We start from the raw sequence: 22,019 nt of genomic DNA, 5'->3' as shown, positions 1-22,019 counted from the left end.
CGACGCACCTGGTACCCCTTAAGCGTCAATATGAGACGCTCATCCTCGGGCGTCATCTAACTGACGCTTTTGACCATGCGTCTAAATCCGACGCACATGGCACCCTTTAGCGTCAGTTAGATGACGCTTCCGTTATGGGTAGGTTTAGGTCTGAGGTAGGGTTAGGGTTAGACCACTAGGAGGCGCGTCTCATATTGACGCTTAAGGGGTACCATGTGCGTCGGCATGTTGACGCATGGTCAAAAGCGTCAGTTAGATGACGCCTTGGGATGAGAATGGGCTGGGTAAACAGGACCAAATACATGAAATGTAGGCCTACTCATTTTTTACAATGGCCTTTGGAAAAGTGTCCTTCAAAGTCAAACTTTCATAGACTAGACTTTGACTAATGTGCAAGAATAAGAAGGATTAACGCATCACAGAGACTAGCAAACAAGGTGTAAAAGACATTTAAGAAAGATCAAAGAGGAACAGAAGGGGTGGGACTGGTAAGTAAACATCACGATTAACCTGTGAGCAGAGGAAGGACCAGAGGGGGGATTGGGATGAAAAGAAGGAGTGGACCATGAGTCGAGCGGGACAGCAGAGGAGACAAAATGAGAAGAGGGAGCCGAGAGCCAAGGGGATTGGAAGGAAGTTGTACATCCAAGAAATGGAAACATATTGGACACTAAAATGGCCATAAACTCCCCAAGAGAGGTCAGGGTTATAGAAAACGGCTGGGGAGATTCAAAGAGGCAATGGGGAACCAAGGTGCAACAGGTTCAGCAGAACTCAGAGAGAAGGGGGAGTCTGCTAAAGAAAAGAGATGCGGTTTATTATATACGCACGGCGAGGCCAAGAGGAAAAGATACATACACACACACACACACACACACACACACACACAGCTGATCTTCTGAGATTTCCATGCACAACCATCTCTAGGGTTTACAGAGAATGGTCCAAAAAAAAGAGAAAATATCTAGTGAGCGGCAATTCTGTGGGCGAAAATGCCTTGTTGATGCCAGAGGTTAGAGGGGAATGGCCAGACTGGTTCGAGCGGATCGAAAGCCAAGGGACTGTTCGTTTTTTTATTTAAGGGGCTACCAGAGGAGTTTTGAGATCTATAGTCAAAATAGACTTGACCCTCCCTTCACCAGCAATACATTTTTCTATGACCCTCCAAAATGATTGTGAAAAAAGGCATGACCCTCCCCGATAATTTATTGATTACTTCTGTACTGGTTTACGCTTGGCAAAGATGTTCAGATATCTCTATGCCTACACCAAACGTTCATTAAAAAGGGTCCTGTACAGGGCTGTACAGTGCGACATACGAAAAGATTGGTCAGTGCAATGAATAAATGTAGTACTGTAGCACGCGTGCAATTCAGTTTTGTAAACTCCGTTACTTGTGTTCATTTTCAGACATGATAACAGTCTACTTGTGCTTATGCGATATCACGATTTTTGATCGTGGATGATTTAATGTCTCCATGATCTGCTTTTGAAGAAATATGGTAGTATCGTGCTACAGCGCACATTCTATCAGCTGCAGTTCTGGCGCCTCAAGCTTGGTTTATACTCGCCGCGTCCGCACGAGCACGAAGGTGCGCAAGGGCACATTTCGACTTCAAGCCGAATCTGGTCGAGGATATACTTCTCATCACACCGGCACCCAGTTTGTGCGTAGTAGTTGCTTAAATTTACAAAATGAGCCTACAATAGCAGACATAAGCCCTTTTAATTATGGTCCATGTTTTATAAAAAATGTTCTCGAAACTAAATGAAAATGTTTAGTGAAACTAAAAAATAAGTTATCGTTAATTTAGTTGTATAGGCTATATTCTCAAATTGATTTATTTTGTTCTAATGTAACAAGTAATAATGTCAAGGTTTACTGCTTTACACGATTCTTTTGTAGTGCGGTTTTGGTGAAGTGTACTAAAATAAACATTCACCTGTGTACCTTACTTCTTCTCACCGCTGATTCCTGATGGTTTAGAGGGCAATTACTCCGAGTCGCCTCCTGTCGTTTCAAAGAATAGTACAACGGTGAGCGTCAAGTATAAACACCTCGTCCGCTTGGGGAGGTGCGCGCAGGCAGCGGAGGCTCGCGCTGCGGAGCCAGGCCAACGTATAAACAAGGCTTAAGTCCCAATACTGTAAAACTCGACGTACATTCACATCACATGTTAATGCAGCGGTAGAGTTACACTCACAGGACACTGCACTTATTCGCAATCACAAAAGTTCATTATTTGCTCGTACTTTAAAGCTTTGCCGGGTAAACGTTTCATTGGCGTTCTGTTCTGATATGAAACAGCGCCAAACTGGACTTTATCTTTCGCATCTGATTTTTGTTGGGTCGACCCATCTGCTAGCGATGGGGGGCCGAGACTGAGAGAGCTACATGGACAATTATTCACCAAACAAGCCACTTTGAAATGTTTCTGTTTTCATGAATACAAAAGTTGGGTGAAGCTGCATGACCCTCCCCTCAACAAAGAATAAAAAGACATGACCCTCCCCTATTTTCCTCCGGTGGTCCATTCCATAAATACCGAACGGTCCTTAACTCAAATAACCGCTCGTTACGACCGAGGTCTGCAGAAGAGCATCTCTTACCACATAATACGTCAAACCTTGAAGCAGCTGGGCTATAGCAGCAGAAGACCACACCGGGAGCCACTCCTGTCAGATAAGAACAGGAAACTGAGACTACAATTCAAATGGGCTCACCAAATTTGGACAATAGAAGATGCCTGATCTGATGAGTCTCAAATTCTGCTGGGACATTCAGATGGTATAGGGTTAGAATTTGACGTAAACAACATGAAAGCATGAATCAATCCTGCCTTGTTTCAATTGTTCCTGCTGGTGCTAGCGTGTAATGCTACAGGGGATATTTTCTTGGCACACATTGGGCCCGTTACTAATTGAGCATTGGCCATATTGTTGTTGATCATGTCCATCCTTTTATGACCCCCGTGTAACCATCTTCTGATGGCTGCTGCCAGCAGTATAACACGCCATGTCACAAAGCTCAAATCGTCTCAAACTGGTTTCTTGAACTTGACAATGTGTTCACTAAACTCAAATGGCCTCCACATTCATCAGATCTCAATTCAATAGAGCAGCTTCGGGATGTGGTGGAACTGTGGTGCTATCATGTCAATATGGAACGAAATCTTCGAGAAATGTTTCCAGCACCTTGTTGAATCTGTGCCACAAAGAACTAAGACAGTTCTGAAGGCCAGTACCAACAAGGTGTACCATGTACCTAATAAAGTGGCCAGTGAGTGTATATAAGTCTTTGGGAAGTGCAGGAGGAGACTTTACAGAGTGTAGTGTCAATACAAGATCTTGACCAAAAAAGTAACCCACCTCTCGATGGCCATAACATCACAACATTAATTTCCATCAAGAGGTGAACCAATTTTTGGTCAAGATCTTGTATTAACAATGCAAGAGTCAATCCCTCTGTAAAGTCTCCTCCAGCACATCCCAAGGGATTTCAATGAATTTAAGGTCTGGACTCAGAGGTGCCAATTCATGTGTGTAAATGATTCTTCATGCTCCGTCCCAACCATTCTTTCCCAGTTTGAGCCTGATGAATCTTGACATTGTCATCCTGGAATATAGCCATGATGTGTCTTCCTACATGCTTGTTTAAGAAATGAAAAGCTACACAATCCATCCATTAGATTAGATTCTTCTTAGATTAGAAGAACTGATGCCAACATATAACATGATAGAAACTATCATAGGATAAGATAATAACCACTGCAATTATGATCCAATCATTGACTCCAAGCATTTGCCTGACCAGGCAGTTTACTGTTTTTTTAATAAAGTTAAATATATATTTTTAGTTATATTTCAGATATATTTTGTCATTCGTACAGACATAAGTTCTGAGCATGAATGATTTCAAATCATGTGGCTTGGTTAGAGTGTTGTAGGGTGCTACTTTTTTAAGCAATCCAATTTAATTTTTTTCACTTCGATCAGTAACCTCTAGCAACCGTCATAAATGCCCTATTAACCACTAACATCCTAGCAACCTCTTAGCAACAAAACGTATACCTACATCTGTGTCATTATCTCAATCCAAACGAAGGCAGAGTAAATTCTCATAGATCTCATATATATATATATATATATATATATATATCAGAGTTTCTAAAAAAAGAGACTGTACGGCTTATCAATGCCTTCTTAGGCCGCAAAATAGATTCAAATAGAAAATTTTTCTTTCTTTATCTTCCACGAAAGAATATAAACCCTGACCTCTTCAGAAAGGGTCTGAAGCCTCTTAGATTACCTAGCTCACCACTAAAACTCAATCAAAGAAGCTTTTGTCAGGCTGTAGTGTCTGGCGAGAGTGAGTGAGCGCCACAGTGACCTTTCTACAATAGCAACTGTTCTACAATGTGAACTATTGAGCTTAACAGCAGCGAATAAGGCCTGTCCATTCTGAGGAGACAATTGAAAGCAAGAGCCTACTCTGCGGCCAACCATCAAATACACAGGATTTTCTGGATTAAAGCAGTCTATATGGCCATTGCGAGGTCATCAGCTTTAAGGTGACGGAGCAGCAAAGACAAACAGCAGAGCCATTGTAAAATTCTTATGGCATCAGAGCTATCACAACAAGCACAGAGCCGCACAGACACGGGGCCAAAATCAACAGGCTCTCCATTCCTTTGGAACGGTCCAACATGATATTTACATTGGAAGAACACGAAGCAACGCACTTTGTGAACATGATCATAGAGACGAGTAAAGGTTACAGATTTAGGGCAATGCTCGGTAGATTTAGACCATGATGCTTTTCAGAGACAAACTCTGTGCGGCTGCATACAATGGACGATGTGTTTGACGGATCGTCTTGGCCGTCTGTTCTGGCCACACACACGAGAGAAATAAACCACTATGGAGTTGGCCTGAATAAATGATGTGTGCATGTCTAACTTAGTTGACATACGTACAGGACGGACCTCTGTGCAGTCCAAAAATGGGGAGTAACCAGCGGGTGGGATGATGGGATGATGGGAGGGCGTATGCGTTTAAGTGGCGAGGGGTTGTGGGTCACAGGCCAGATTAAAAGACCCATAAGAGGATTGATATTTGAACAATCCTGCTTTTCTTGTCTTTCAGAAAGGCTAACTGCTTCCTTGGGTTGTCGAGATCTGTCATGGTATTAAAATGCCTTCAGGGGCTCCTTCAGATAAACTCCCTGTAAAAACCAAGGATGTCTCTGAACATTTATGGGGGTTTAAAGAAATATTTTACTCAAAAATGAGAATTCTGTCATTAGTTCACCTTCCCGTAATCCAAATCCACATGACTCATATCCAAAATGACACAAAAAAGCCCCATAAAAGTAGTACAAGTCTTCCGAAGAGCTCTGTAAGAGAAACATAATTGTAAGTCTATATTCAGTTACAACTGTTCAGTTCACAAAACTGATCTGAATGATTCATTCACAAATCACTAGTTAAGAGCTCACTGGATTTTCAGTGAATAACAACTTCAAGGTATGGCTTTAGTAGACTTGGAATATAGTAGTATGAACTACTTTTACAATATTTTATGGTGCTTATGTGCTTCTCCCATTCATTGTTATAGCATGGAAAGCACTAGTAAATTCTATATATATAGAAAAAAAGTTTCCTTTCGTGCTGAGACAGGTTTGGAACAACATGAGAATGAATAAATGATAACCGAATTTTCATGTTAAATTGACGGAGGTACGCTAGACATCGTGCACAGACCGTGATGCCGCCAGGAACACAGTAATCTTTGATCTGTGATCCGAGTATTTGCTCTGCCACTTTATTGGTCAACAGGGTCATTTTGGAGGTTTGGCAGTCTTCCCTGACCTTCTTCTGTTCCCAGACAGACAGCAAATTGACAAATGAAAAGACTGATAAACAAACAAGCAGACGGCTTCATAGGACATCTGAACACGCTAAGATCCGCTACAGTGCCCTCGGCTTCGTGGGCCAGACGGTCGTGCCAGCCATCTTGGCAGCGAACGCTGTACGCCACCCACGTCAACAGAACCCTAACCTATCCAGAAGAAATCAATAATGTGGATTCATCACATGCTTTGAGGTAAATGTGGCATGAACTGACATTTTGAAAGATTTCCAGAAAAACATCAAGGTGGTTTTGGATCTATTCAATTTTCCATCTCCTATAACGGTAAAAGTTGAGAAGTTCAGTTAGCGAGGACATTATTGCCCTTATGGCAACATTATATCTTGATGACATAGTGCAGATGAATATAAAACACTTCTAAAATGACTGCTTCCTAGGCCAAGAAAAGCATCTCTGTGGAGGACTAGGGTGCAGCAGCTGTTGTTCTCTCTTCATTTTTATAATAAAGTTTGTTGTTGGCGCCCTCTGCTGGGAAAGAGTTCTCGACACAACTAAAGCATATAATGACACTGTTGTCTCGGTCCTTTACAATTGTTGCTAGATACTGTAGGCTACAATATAACTCCGATCAAAGTTTGCCAACAAAATATCAACTGTCTTTCATGTCAGACTGCACGAAACATTATAGCTAACTTGTGTCATGATTGAAAGCCTTTGTATCAATCCATCCATTCAGCATCTCTCTTTATGCACAGTATCTATCTACCCCCCATCTATCTATATAGTATCTCTATACAGTATCTATCTATCTATCTATATAGTATTTATACAGTATCCATATCTATCTTTATAGTATTTATAAAGTATCCATCTCTCTATTTCTACACAGTATATACACTCACCGGCCACTTTATTAGGTACACCTGTCCAACTGCTCGTTAACACTTAATTTCTAAGCAGCCAATCACATGGCGGCAACTCAGTGCATTTAGGCATGTAGACATGGTCAAGACAATCTCCTGCAGTTCAAACCGAGCATCAGTATGGGGAAGAAAGGTGATTTGAGTGACTTTGAACGTGGCATGATTGTTGGTGCCAGAAGGGCTGGTCTGAGTATTTCAGAAACTGCTAATCTACTGGGATTTTCACGCACAACCATCTCTAGGGTTTACAGAGAATGGTCCGAAAAAGAAAAAACATCCAGTGAGCGGCAGTTCTGTGGGCGGAAATGCCTTGTTGATGCCAGAGGTCAGAGGAGAATGGCCAGACTGGTTCGAGCTGATAGAAGGGCAACAGTGACTGAAATAACCACTCGTTACAACCGAGGTATGCAGCAAAGCATTTGTGAAGCCACAACACGCACAACCTTGAGGCGGATGGGCTACAACAGCAGAAGACTCCACCGGGTACCACTCATCTCCACTACAAATAGGAAAAAGAGGCTACAATTTGCAAGAGCTCACCAAAATTGAACAGTTGAAGACTGGAAAAATGTTGCCTGGTCTGATGAGTCTCGATTTCTGTTGAGACATTCAGATGTTAGAGTTAGAATTTGGCGTAAACAGAATGAGAACATGGAACCATCATGCCTTGTTACCACTGTGCAGGCTGGTGGTGGTGGTGTAATGGTGTGGGGGATGTTTTCCTGGCACACTTTAGGCCCCTTAGTGCCAATTGGGCATCGTTTAAATGCCACGGCCTACCTGAGCATTGTTTCTGACCATGTCCATCCCTTTATGGCCACCATGTACCCATCCTCTGATGGCTACTTCCACCATGTCACAAAGCTCTAATCATTTCAAATTGGTTTCTTGAACATGACAATGAGTTCACTGTACTAAAATGGCCTCCACAGTCACCAGATCTCAACCCAATAGAGCATCTTTGGGATGTGGTGGAACGGGAGATTCGCATCATGGATGTGCAGCCGACAAATCTGCGGCAACTGTGTGATGCCATCATGTCAATATGGACCAAACTCCCTGAGGAATGCTTCCAGCACCTTGTTGAATCTATGCCACGAAGAATTGAGGCAGTTCTGAAGGCAAAAGGGGGTCCAACCCGTTACTAGCATGGGGTACCTAATAAAGTGGCCGGTGAGTGTATCTACTTATCTATCTACAGCAGGGGTCTCCAACCTTTTTTCATTTGAGAGCTACTTTTTTAAAATGAAAGTGGCCGAGAGCTACTCATGTAATACAATACTTAAATCTCCTAAATAATGTCTCATAACTCATATTAACAGCTATCCAAACTGTTTTAGACCTAAAATAGTTTTTTTAGGCCTATATATGTCACCCTTAAATGTCAGAGAAAAGAACAGAATCAGAGATTAATTTTTTTAATAGAAAATTGTACTTTGCATATTATACTGTAAACACATAATTATAGTTGATTTTATAGTGCATCATAACTAGAGATGAAATGGCATGAAAATTTCCTTTCGTGATTATAGTGACCAAAATGATCACGGTTATTACAGAATCCTGTTAAAAAAATACTATACTAAATAAAATCAATTCACCAAGTTATATGTCGAAAACCAGCAAATAACAAAAAAATAGCATCAATATGCTCTTTTTGTTTAAATAAACATTAAAATAATAACATTAAAAATGATGGCCAGATTTTAAAGCAGTGTCTTGCAACATGTTATCTACTAACATGTACAAGTTCAAATAAAGTTTTGACAAAAAAGGTTTTATAAAAAGATAAACCTCACATATTTCAGCCTTTAAATCATTTTTATAAAAAGAATGAGTAAAAAAAAAGATAAATTACGGACATTTACAATGCACATTAGCTTATCTTTTATTATTAATAGTAAAATTCATGTTGACTGAGCTTTCAATGTTGTTACGGAAAGGGTGAACCTGATTGGTTGGATCTTGTCACATGAACTGCGGTGCCCTCCCTCGCGGCATTCTGAAAAGTTGAGGTGTTTTCATCTCGCTGCGCCTGGAAAAAATGAGCGCGTCACTTCAATTATGAGCGCGCTTGCCCAAGCGCCTACATTTGAAATAACGAACTTGAGCGCGCAAAAGACGCGATATGTGAACGGCCCCTTGGCGAGCTACTTCCAATCAGGCCACGAGCTACTGGTAGCTCGCGAGCGACGTGTTGGAGACCCCTGATCTACAGTATCTATCCATCCATCCATCCATCCATCCACAATACATTATCTATCTATCTATCTATCTATCTATCTATCTATCTATCTATCTATCTATCTATCTATCTAGTATCTCTCTTTCTATACAATTTTTATCTAGGCCTACCTATAGGACTACTGTATTTACCTATATCTACATATGGTCTATCTATCAATTTATCTATTGAAAATTGTATATAGAGAAACATAAATCATTGAACTTTTTCTCTATTGCAAAAAGAGAAATTTTCACTACTTTAGCTTCGGAATAAATTGAAAATAAATATTGAAAAAACTCTAACAATGAACGTATAAAACAGTCCTTGTGAGGTTTGGAGATATTGAATTCAAATGACTTCAGTTCAACTGCATCTCTTGAAGAAGTCTCACCCTATCACATTTATGCATGTGCAGACAGAGAATGAATTATTAAGAATTTGAGAATCCTCACAGGCGCTGTCCCTGCAGGAGAGAAACCTCTGCTAGATCAATATCTCCTTCACCTAGTGTCACTTGACAAGCACTGGGAAATTGCTGCTGTACAAAATAAAAAAGTCCCAATTTCACTCTAGGTCAAAGCTATTACATTTCCAAAATATCAGGCTCAAAACGCCCAATCCTATCCAGGATTTTCTATGTATCTCCTGTGTAGGGAAATACAATAAAATTGCAGGTCTCGAGTGGACCCTTCCTTCACTTTTGCTGCATTTCAATTTTCAAGATGGTAACTATGGAAACGCATGAAATGTTGACTATATGATTTGAGGGGGCAATACGGTCTTCGCATTTTAGTCTCAGGTTATAGACTGTGAGAAAGAACAGGTTCGTGATATTTCTCCTTATACTACAGTTCTGTTGAATGCTTGATTCTGATTGGTTGACGAACGTTCTAAGGTGTGCAATTATTTTCAGGGAAATGGCTAAAGTAGTTCCAGGTCTTGACCGCATCACAGTTCCAAATCACTTCGCCAAATGATTTCAGTTATTTCAAAGGTCTTTACAGCCTACAACAGCAAAAGAACCAAATCCCACAACAACACTGACCGAGAAAATAAATATAGTAAACAATAGGGTAAAAACGACAAATTATTGCCAAGTTTTTTGCCTCAATTACGTTGTAGCCTATTATTACAATTTTATCAGTAAAATAGTTTAGCAACTTAAAAGCTACATGACGTTTCTCACTGGCGAGGTGCAGTAGTTTCGCTAGGCCTATTAGAGACGCTGCCTAACACTGTTGAGAGACGCAGAGACTGAGGTGGCCTAATTCACACACGCTTATCTCTCTCTCTCTCTCTTGAAAACATGTGCATTAATGCATTAATTAACTGTGCATTAGTCTGCTATAGACCAATTTTCAGTTGGTAAACATGGTGACGTTTTTATGTGGGCGGAGCTTAGGCGGTGGCAGAACGATCCCTCTGGCCGCTTCACTAACGTAAAGTCTGCAAGTTTTGTTAGCTTGTTTTTAACAATGACTGGAGAAAATCCGATTTTATCTTAATGTGCAAGGTCACTCACTGTCCAGGACCGCAATTGTTATTTGCAAAAGTTAATTTTAACGGACGGAACCAGATTGGCTGACCCGTACACTCATTGAGGATCTGACAGGATTAACGTTAACGCTACCTCCGGTTGAGTGGCCTGACTTCTACACCTACCTGATAGAGAAACGGAGGGCATATAAATCTTTAGATGCCTATAACTATGTGCTGAATGGTGATGTGCAAGACTTGTGTGTACGATCCGCAGTTCTGCCTAGCCAGCGCAAAGACGACAATGTAAAGAGTGACATTACGGTGCAATTTTAATGAGGTGAATATTTGCTAGAAATAAAAAATTGCAGATAAAGCATATTAATTTTTCATTGATTCTTGCACCCAACAACACAACAAGATGACATTTAATAATAAGAAGAATAATTTAAGATCCTTATTTTGTAGCCGAATCTGTGCTGGTTTGTATTTGCCGCCTCCAGTTTTCCCTCTGTTCTGCCACCAGCTAGCGCCGTGACGTAACTGTGACGTCGGCTGGAAATGGGTCTATACATAGTTCCCACAGGCCAAATAATGTCACGTGACCTCCCCGGAGACGCCATCTTTGAGGGCATAAGCTGCTCTGTTTACAAAGTTTTGAATATTTCTTTCTGTTTATAATCTTACGAAAATCATGAAGAGACAAAGTGACAGAGATTATAAAGAGACTCTATTAACACAAGACAGAGAGAGGTACAATGCGAAAAATTTCAGTCATAAGCACTGAGCACTGATTATGCAGCTTTGCCTCATACAGTATTATCATGTGTAACGTTACGTCACCATTATCTGGTATTTTTTACACATGTGACCAATTCCGAGCCTGGAAATCACTGGAGGCGTACAATCAGTTTGTCGAGGGTTGGGTTGGTGACGTTTGCTCAAGTGCAATCAATGGAAAAGTAGTCATCATAGCGAATGTATGTAGTATATGATGCTAGACTATCTGTCTATTAAAAAGCCATAGCCTGCACAACTTAATCCCTGTTCCCCTTAAAACAGTCATCGGTGCTTTCTGTAATATGCATGTACTTATTTGTACAGTGTAGAATAGGGTTGGAACGGTACATGTATTCGTATTGAACCGAAACAGTACCGGCGTCACGGTTCAGTGCATGAATATACACGGTATAAAAATAAATAAAACTCGCGTGCAAATTACTTAATGTAATGTGGAACTACTTTATACGCGGGTTCTTTAGGGACATAATCTGAGATTGGAATGCTGGAATGTGTGAGTGTGAGTGAATAAGGCGCGGGCGCGATCGAACAGCGGAAACAATGTTGTTTTTAATACCTCGTCATTATGTTCATATCAATTCAAACTGTAAAGTGTTAACTTGTTTATCCTCGCCAGCCATAACCTACGTCGTTGTTCTGACAAAAGCTTAGTCTTCTCACATTCATGAAGTCTAAAGACGGGTATACTGTAAAATCCAAATTTAACTGAACCTCCGGCACGATTTGAACATCCGTTGACCCAGCAGGAGATGACCATTTTCACTTTTTATCACGAAATTAACTCGTTTCAGCTTCTTCTTCTAATATTCTGCCCACAACATACCCACAGAAATGGCGCCGGGTCGGCCCGTATGTTGTGACGTCATGTAGGAACTATGTATAGTAACTCTCAGTAACTCAAGTCTCTGTTACTAGCTCTAAATTACGTTTTGGAATTAGCAACGGAGGCTTGGGATGAGATGCGTAGTAAATTAACGGCAGTGCCACACACGTTTTAAGGACAAAACCTGACAAACGTCTTGAAATACAACATCTGAACAATGTTTGAGGTGTGGTAACCATTTAAGCCGTTGAAATTATTAGAAAAATAATGTTCACCCGAGGTGTAATGGGTGTGCATTGTTTTTCTAATATTTCAACGGACCAGAGTCAATTATTCCTTACTTAACCTATATTTACATTTTCAGTAAATTACAGCAGTAGCAAAGCATGTATGCATACCCCAGCAGGGAATAATGGGACACATTAAAGGAAATGGTCAGAGAAGGATAAATGTCTAACATTACAGAGTTTTAATGATTGGTAGCCTACAGGCCTGCTTGCTTCTATTGCCATGATACAATAGTCAACATTTTTAGATAGATCTTTTTAGTGCAAACTGACATCTGCCCAACACAACAAAACACAAAGTTCCTGAATAGCCCACTGTTATTCAATCAAATCATTATCCCAGTGAATTGGTGATTCAAGCCTTCAAAATAAAAGTGTAAAATCAAGATAAGTCATTTGGCCCATCTGTCTGACATGGAGAAAATACAGAAGATACCTACTGAAAAATATATAAAAATCCAGTACTTCCCAACCACTTTTTAAACCAGGGGAAGAGGGTCAGCCAGTTATCAAACTATTTTTTGCAAAAGGCAAAGTTCAGCGAAAGTTTAACTCCTACAAAAAAAAAAAAAAAATGTACAAGGAAAACAGTGCAGTATCAATACATAAATATATTATAAAAATGGCATTGCAATGCAAGCATCATATGTAAATGCGTAGGCTACGTTATGCATGTTATTATAGACCTTATGTAGCCCCGCCCCTTTCCAGCGCTGCGCTCGTTGTCTTTTGACTTCCGGTCTGTATTTTCACAGCGATCTTGCATAGGTATGAATGAACTGCTCGTAAAAAATTTCCCGGTCGACATTTGTTAAGACATCTGCTTTACAATGCTTATGATAAACATTACAATGCTCATGATAACTTTTGTTAACTCTACAATAAGTAAATCCACTTCACCAGCTAACGGAAGTTCAAAGACAATATTCTAAAGATGACGGCGCCCACGTTTCTCTGGTGCATAAGGTCTATAAGCCAGGTGTTATATCTTTGAAGAACAAGAGAAGACGTTCGTAATCTTGTAAATCTTTACTGAACTCAAGGCAGCATATAACATAGACCACATCTAGCTTGATCAACTCCCGGAAACACACTGCCCGAAAACACATATCTCCACCCCAGAACAGCCACGCCCTCCCCAGGCTTTTAGCCTCTTAAAGGAACCTCACTCTTACAATAGGCAGTCAATATATTACACCCCTTTTCCCCAGTCCACAAAGTCTGAAAACCTTCTTGGAGGGTGATGCTCTCTTACAGGGTACCTCCGAGAATGAGGGGACTCAGACATGCCCTCAGCTCCAGCTCCAGTAAGGTCAACATCAGGGTCTTCCACATCTAATGCAGGCGGCTGTAACTCAAGCATCTCAGCCCCTGGGGACTCAGGCGGATGGACAGTGTAGTCACCTGGCTCAGGCCTTGATTGGTCGGACAAGGGTGCCGTCCTGTCCAGCAGCTGGTCAACATGTCGCCTGTGCATTTGCCCATCACTAGCTCTGACCTTGTATGACAGGGGACCTGTGACATCTACAATGATTCCAGGCATCCACTTAGAACCTCTGGTGTAGCTTCTCATGTACACCAAGTCCTTAGGTCTAAACTCTCTGATTGTGCCAGGGCATTTTTCAGCATTAAGCTCCTGTATGCGAAGCATATCACCATCATGGTCAGGGTGCAGACGATCCAGGGCCGTGGTGAGTCGCCGATTCATGAGCAACTCAGCAGGACTTTTTCCAGTAGATGAATTGGGTGTGACGTGCTGTGACAACAAGAAACGGGCGAGCCTGGTCTGCCACTCGCCCTTGGTGATGCGAGACAGGGCCTCCTTGGTTGTCTGCACCATGCGTTCAGCTTGACCATTTGAGCTTGGGTGATATGGTGCTGTAGTGACATGTCGAATGCCGTTTCGCTCTGCAAACTCTTGGAATTCCGCAGAAGTGAACGAAGCACCATTGTCTGAGACTATGATGTCAGGCAAACCATGTGTTGCAAAAAGTAGTCTCAGTGTGTTGATGACAGCTGATGATGACATGGAACTCATCAGAGACACCTCCAGCCACTTGCTATGTGCATCAACCACTATGAGAAATACTTTGCCCTGAAAAGGGCCTGCAAAGTCAATATGCAGCCGGGACCATCTTTTTGTCGTCCACTCCCAAGGGTGCACTTTCGCCTTAGGTGGTGCATGACGTGACATCTGACAGGTTTCACATGCCTTGACAGTCTCCTCAATGTCTCGGTCCATGCCCGGCCACCACACATAACTCCTTGCGAGTCCCTTCATGCGTACCATACCCGGGTGCGCGTCATGCAACATAGCCAGTACTTCTCTCCTTGCCACGCAAGGAACAACCACCCGGCTTCCCCATAGCAAACAGTTCTTGTGCGCAGAGAGTTCATGGCGGCGTGAAAGGAATGGTTTGAACCAGCTATCCATTACATCAGCCGGCCACCTATGCAGCACCCAGCGCATTACTCGTGCTATGACAGCGTCTTTGCGTGTAAGGTTAGCGATTCGCTCACCATGCATAGGTGCATCTGGCACCATTTCAAGTAGCAACACTTCCAATGGTGGTGTCAAGTCAAGTCAAGTCATCTTCATTTATATAGCGCTTTTAACAATGGATTGTTTCAAGGCAGCTATACAGAGATAAACATATCATTTAAGGTAACAGAGATTGGTTTGGCGTTATAGCGGTTCTTGAATAATGTTACTTCCAGCTAAAGTTAACTTTGATTGATTCACCTCCGTCGAAATGATCAGACTTTAAACGCGAACCTGTGATTAACGCAGACGGCGTTCACATGCTCATTCAGAATTCTATAGTTATGTGCTTTTTAAAATATGTGCGCAGGTTTGTAATTCATACAACCCAGCCTAAACAAACTACTTTTCTTGCCTAAAAATTTTGATACAGAATTTTATTTTATTTTATCACTTCGGGGTACGCGAGCCGGAATTCACAACGCTTTATCTGTAGAGTGGGAAAGGGATCCTCCATAGGGAGAGGATAGTGGATACTTCAGCACTGCATTGTCATCGGGTCCAGGCAAAGCTCCCTCGTCAGATCTGGATACGGCCTGGATCCGGCAGGCTGCGGGAAAACCTCAGGATAAACAAAGACACTAATATTAGCGTAGATGCCATTCTTCTTATGATGTAGCGAGTACTTCAAGATTTAAGGGAAGTGTTCCCAGTTCCGGCTGACCTAATCTATGCAGCCTAACATTGAATTATAGAAGTCTATAGTGTGTTATGTGTATGCTAGGTCAAAGAGATGTGTTTTTAGTCTAGCTTTGAACTGACAGAGTGTGTCTGCTTCCCGGACAATGGTAGGAAGACTGTTCCAAAGTTTTGGTGCTAAATAGGAAAAGGATCTACCGCCTGCAGTCGATTTAGATATTCTAGGTATTATCAACTGGCCGGAATTTTGAGATCGCAATAGACGTGAAGGACTATAATGCGTTAAGAGCTCGCTCAAGTACTGCGGAGCTAAACCATTTAGTGCTTTGTAGGTAATCAACAATATTTTAAAATTTATACGATGTTTAATAGGGAGCCAATGCAGTGTTGACAGATTCTGGTAAGAACTCGAGCTGCGGCGTTTTGAACTAGCTGTAGTTTGTTTATTAAGCGTGCAGGGCAACCACCCAGTAGAGCATTACAATAATCTAGCCTTGAGGTCATGAACGCATGGCCTAATTGTTCCGCATTTCCCAATGAGAGCATATGGCGTATTTTAGATATATTTTTAAGATGGAAAAATGCAGTTTTACAGATACTAGACACCTGGCTTTCAAAAGAAAGGTTGGTATCAAATAGCACACCCAGGTTCCTAACCGACGACGAAGACTTGACAGAGCAGCCATTAAGTGTTAGACAGTATTCTGGGTTATTACGTGTGGAAGTTTTTTGTCCAATAATTAGAATCTCTGTCTTTTCAGAATTTAGTAGTAGGAAATTACTAGTCATCCAATTTTTTATATTAGCTATGCATTCCGTTAATTTTGTGAATTGGTAAGTTTCGTTGGGTTTTGAAGAAATATACAGCTGAGTATCATCGGCATAACAGTGAAAGCTAACTCCATGTTTCCTAATGATATCTCCTAATGGTAGCATGTACAGAGTGAACAGCAGCGGTCCTAGTACTGAGCCTTGTGGTACGCCATACTGAACTTGTGATCGATAAGACATATCTTCATTTACTGCTACAAACTGATAACGGTCAGTTAAGTATGATTTAAACCATGCTAATGCAATTCCACTAATGCCAACATAGTTTTCTAGTCTATTTAAAAGAATGTTGTGGTCAATGGTGTCAAATGCAGCACTAAGATCGAGTAACACTAATAGAGAGATACAACCACGATCGGATGATAAGAGCAAATCATTTGTGACTCTAATGAGAGCTGTCTCAGTGCTATGGTACGGTCTAAATCCGGACTGAAAATCCTCGCAGATATCATTTCTTTCTAGAAAGGAACATAGTTGTGAAGATACTGCTTTTTCTAATATCTTTGACAGAAAAGGCAGATTCGAGATCGGCCTGTAATTGACTAATTCTGTAGGATCAAGTTGTGGTTTTTTAACAAGCGGTTTTATCATACCCAGTTTAAAGGTTTTTGGTACGTATCCTAGAGACAAAGATGAATTAATGATATTAAGAAGAGGATATATGACCTCTGGAAACATCTCTTTCAGTAGCTTAGTCGGTATAGGATCTAACATACAAGTTGTCGATTTAGATGAATTAACGAGTTTGCAGAATTCTTCCTCTCCTATAGCAACAAATAAATCAAATTTTTCCTCAGGGAGACTACAATGCACTTCCTGATGCGATACTGTGGTAGACGGTTGCATAGTTATAATTTTGTCCCTGATATTATCAATCTTATAAGTGAAGAAGTTCATAAAGTCATCACTGCTGTGTTGCTTTGACACTTCTGAGCTTGAATCTTTCTTTTTCGTTAGTTTAGCCACTGTTTCAAATAAATACCTAGGATTATGTTTATTTTCTTCTAATAGGTTTGAAAAATAAGCCGATCTAGCAGCTTTTAAAGCCTCTCTGTAAGCAATCGAGCTCTCTTTCCACGAAATCCGAATTACCTCTAGTTTAGTTTTCTTCCAGTTGCGCTCCATTTTTCTCATGGAGAAATTTTTTTCTCAACGCCTGGTGGTGTAACAGCATCAGATGCCGGCAAGGGTAAGCGACTCAGGGCGTCAGCATTGCCCATTTGTTTGCCCGGTCTGTAGCATAGCTCATAGTCGTAAGCTCCAATGATCAAACTCCAACGTAGCATCCGTGGCGAAAGGATGGTAGGCATTGGCTTGGAATGGTGCAGGAGTCCCAGCAGGGGTTTGTGATCTGTAAAAATCACGAAATGGCGGCCTGCGAGATACTGGTGAAACTTTCTGACTGCAAAAACAACCGCCAATGCTTCCTTATCAATTTGGGCATAATTCCGCTCCGTGGTGGACATTGTTCTGGAAGCAAAACAAATGGGCCTCTCCTGGCCATCACATTCCATGTGGAACAATAAAGCCCCAAGCCCATAGGGTGAGGCGTCGCAAACCACTGCCAGGGGTTTCTTTTCATCATAGTGGACCAGCACTTTATCCGTTTGCAGCAACTCTTTCGCCTGAGCCTATGCCATCTTGTGCTTCGCAACCCACTGCCAAGTAGCAGACTGGTCTAGAAGGCGATGCAGGGGTTCCAGGACGGTGGCCTTATTTGGAAGAAAACAGCTGTAAAAGTTAAGCAGCCCCAAGAACGCCTGAAGTTCTGTTTTGTTCTGTGGAGGCGGAGCTTTTTGGATAGCATCCACTTTTTCACGGGTTGGTTTGATGCCATCTTTATCCACTCTAAACCCCAAAAACTCCACTTGATTAGCAGCAAAAATGCTTTTCTCTTTTTTTAGTCGCAGCCCAGCTTCAGCGAAGCACTTCAGTACGGCCCGTAGCCGTGCATTGTGTTCTTCCATGGTTTTGCCCGAAATCAGTATGTCATCCAGGTATGGTTGGACTCCTGGAATTCCTGCGAGCAAAGTGTCCATAAATCTTTGAAATATTGAAACAGCCGTTGACACCCCAAATTGCAACCGTCGAGCCCGGAAAAGCCCACGGTGAGTATTAAAAGTCAGTAAGTCGGCTGCGTCATCATCCACTGGAAGTTGCTGATAAGCCTGTTTCAGGTCAAGTTTAGTGAAAACGACTCCTCCAGCTAGTTTCGAGAACAGTTCAGATACTGTGGGTATAGGGTACACATCTGGCTTAACAGCTGTATTCACAGTACAGCGGTAATCACCGCAAATCCTCAGGCCCCCATCTTTTTTTGCTACAGCCACTATAGGTGTGGCCCACTTTGCATGGCGAACAGGTTCAAAAATTCCTTGAGCCACCAATTTGTCCAACTCCTCATCAAGCTGGGGCCGTAAAGCAAAAGGAACTGGGCGGGCTTTGAAGAAACGTGGAGTTACTGTGGAATCAATGTCAATAGAGATCGGGGGGGTCCGGCAAACCCTGATGTCCTGAAAAACCTCTGAGTATTCAGCCAGTATTTTCTCCATGGACTGCAGCTGTACCCTGTGTACCCCTTCCACTGATATTCCCAGGGCATCAAACCAGTCCCGTCCCAACAGACTAGTTCCCTGGCCCTGGATGACAAACAAAGGCAGTGTGTTTCGTGATCCTTTGTATGTCACTTCCACAAATATTTTTCCTTTCACTTCCAAGGTTGCCTGTGACCACTGCTTAAGTATTCCATTGTTGGCATGTATTTCAGGGGGTTGGGAGGGCCACAATGAGTGGTAGGTGTGCTCACTAATCAAGGAACAGGCCGCTCCTGAATCCACTTCCATTGTGTGTGCTTGTTTGTTTAGTATAACAGTGGCCAGATATGGCCTCTGCCCCCCTCTTTCTGATTTATTAGTGGTGCTGTAAATGGAATAATCATTTTGCTCTTTGTGAGTTATAATGTTTGTGTACCGTTCTGCTGTGGTGCTGGCTGCGTCCTTGTCAGGACCATGTTTAGTCTTTGTTAAACACACACGAGCAATGTGTAGGGATGGCTGCCGCGAAACAGTCGTTCCGAAGCTTTGCGAGATCCCGAAGCGCAGATGTTTCGAAACACTGATTCGAAGCGTGATTCAAAACACCCATGTCACGTGACTATGGCCAAACGAAGCCTCGAAGTGTTTCACTAGTGTTTCATCAGGTGTGATCTGACGAATCAGCGTTTGATTGACACGGTCGGGAACAACAGACCACACAATCGCACATCTGTATAAAAGTGAAATCAACGCATATTGACCTCGTGGGTTTTTGTGAGAGGAGTTTGATTTTGAGATAGCGGATTTTTGGTGATAGTGACATTTATAGTGCGATTTGTTTAGTTATATTTAGGCTTAAATGTACACAACACATTGACTGATAGGCTAGAGACACAGAGTATAGTGACACATTAATAGATACATAGATATAAATATATATAGACAGCTAGATTAATAGATAGATAGATACAGATAGATTAAAGATAGGCTACATAATATAAATACATTGATAGATTATAGATACATATTATACATATCTAATTACATAGATAGATTAGAGATACATATCTAGATAGATTTGGATAGATAGATAAAAACGAGGCTCCCCAGAAGAGATGCCGTACATCTGTGGTGTGGGAGCATTTCCATTTAGAAACCCCAAATAAAGTGAGATGTGTGTATTGTGATCGGCAGCTCGCCTGCAACAATACATCATCCAGTAGAAACACAGGACAGTTTATGGGAACTTTTTGATACTCGTATCAAACCCAGATGATACACAACAATGCTACAGCTGATGCCACAGTGGAAGTGAAAAAATACATCAACGATGCGTATTTGCCCACAACTCATGATCCACTAACTTACTGGAAAGAGAGAGCAGTAATCTTTCCTCATTTGTATGTATTAGCTAAAAAATATCTTTGCATGCCAGCAACAAGTGTCCCTTGTGAGAGGATTTTTTCAAAGGCTGGAGAAATTATCTGTAAAAAAAGAAGTAGGCTAAGTAAATAAAAATATGTAAAAAAGTGAGACATTGTGGCTTGATTTATTTTATTAATATTCATTTTGCAGGACCAAAATAACATTATGCACAATGAGGAGTCTATAGGTTACAAGATTCACATATTAGAAAAGTACAAAACAAACAAACAAACAAAAAATTCATGGCTTGTCAAGGTTGTTTCAGATCAACACCTGCAAGTGACCACTAGGTGTCACCGTGGAGACGGGTGTCGGATTGATTCGAAGCCTCGAAACAATATGAACCATTTGATTCAACTGTTTCATTGCTTCACGAAGCCTCGATCTGCCCATCACTAGCAATGTGTCCTCTTTTTTTTACAGTAATGGCATACAGCAGTGGAAAACCTACAGGCTTGTGGGGTATGCTGACCACCACATCTGAAGCATGGCTTGTCACGTTTAGGATTTTCATTTGAAGTTGCAGTCTTATGAACTGATGCCTGCGCATGGGCTGCATAATGAACATCATCCTCCAGCCGTGATTCGTTTTGATGCTGACGGAGCAGGCGAGCATTTAACAATGCTGTTTCAGCAGCCAGTGCCTTTTCTTCTGCCTCTTTAAATGTTAGTGTAGGTTCAGCCAGCAGGCGTCGCTGTAACGCTTCATCCATAACCCCGCACACGATTCTATCACGCAGCATTGCTTCTAACTGATCTCCAAAAGCACAGTGCAAAGACAAACGTCGAAGCTCAGCAATGTAGTTTGAAATACTTTGATTAGATTTCTGCTTACAATTGTGAAAATGAAAATGTTGAACAATCTCTGATGGCGCTGGGCTGTAATGACGTTTTAAGGCAGCGACAATGTTTGCATAAGACACAGTAGAGGGCTGCGTGGGGGGCGGTACGAAGATGGCGAGTTGAGCAGTCGTATTTTCTGAAGCTCGTTATAGTTGTTCCCAAAAGTTTGTCTGAAGTAAGTAACTCCAACTGATTTGTCACGCGATGTCTTCACAAAAACTAATTAAACCTGCTAAACTAAAACTAGACCCCAAAGGAAAAGATCTGTCGCCAAATATTGAAAAGAAAGTTGAGGCCAGAGAAACGGAGCACGACTACGCAATGGAGGTCTCTGTAAACAGCAAAAGAGGACGTGGTGAGGCCTCTCTTCCTGCAACGCCAAGTAAAAATTCTGCGGAAAAAAAGGTCAAGCCTACAGCTGACAGTGAGAAGGTGGAAATCTCCAATGAAACCATTTTGGAGGCAATTTTAAAACTTGAAAGGAGGGTGGATGAGAAGCTGGCGGATTTAAGCGAGCAAACTAAGCAAAGCAGCGCCATGATTGCAAGCTTAACAAAGGCGATTCAGTTCAACACAGAAGAGGTAAATGAGTGCAAGAAAAGAGTCAAGGACTTGGAGATTCAAAATGAGCTTCTTCGCAAGGATAACGATGATCTAAAGGAGAGGGTGAGAGAACAGGAAAGATATAGAATGAGATGGTGTCTTCGTATCAAAGGCATTGAAGAAAAAAAAGATGAAGATATCAGATCACGTGTCATTCAGATTCTAAGCAAGTTTGCACCTGAGTCGGAGGGAAA

The 22,019-nt window shown here is 41.7% G+C and overlaps 1 pseudogene; it reads right to left on the bottom strand.

Annotated features, from left to right (window-relative positions):
- Positions 1-13,600: 13,600 nt before the first annotated feature.
- LOC130101485 (uncharacterized protein K02A2.6-like) lies at positions 13,601-19,387 on the bottom strand (annotated as a pseudogene).
- Positions 19,388-22,019: the final 2,632 nt, after the last annotated feature.

Source organism: Rhinichthys klamathensis, unplaced genomic scaffold (assembly GCF_029890125.1).
Source record: "Rhinichthys klamathensis goyatoka isolate OS25496 unplaced genomic scaffold, OSU_Roscu_1.1 h1tg000256l_1, whole genome shotgun sequence".
NCBI lineage: Eukaryota > Metazoa > Chordata > Actinopteri > Cypriniformes > Leuciscidae > Rhinichthys > Rhinichthys klamathensis.
This window is presented reverse-complemented; position numbering and strand designations above follow the sequence as displayed.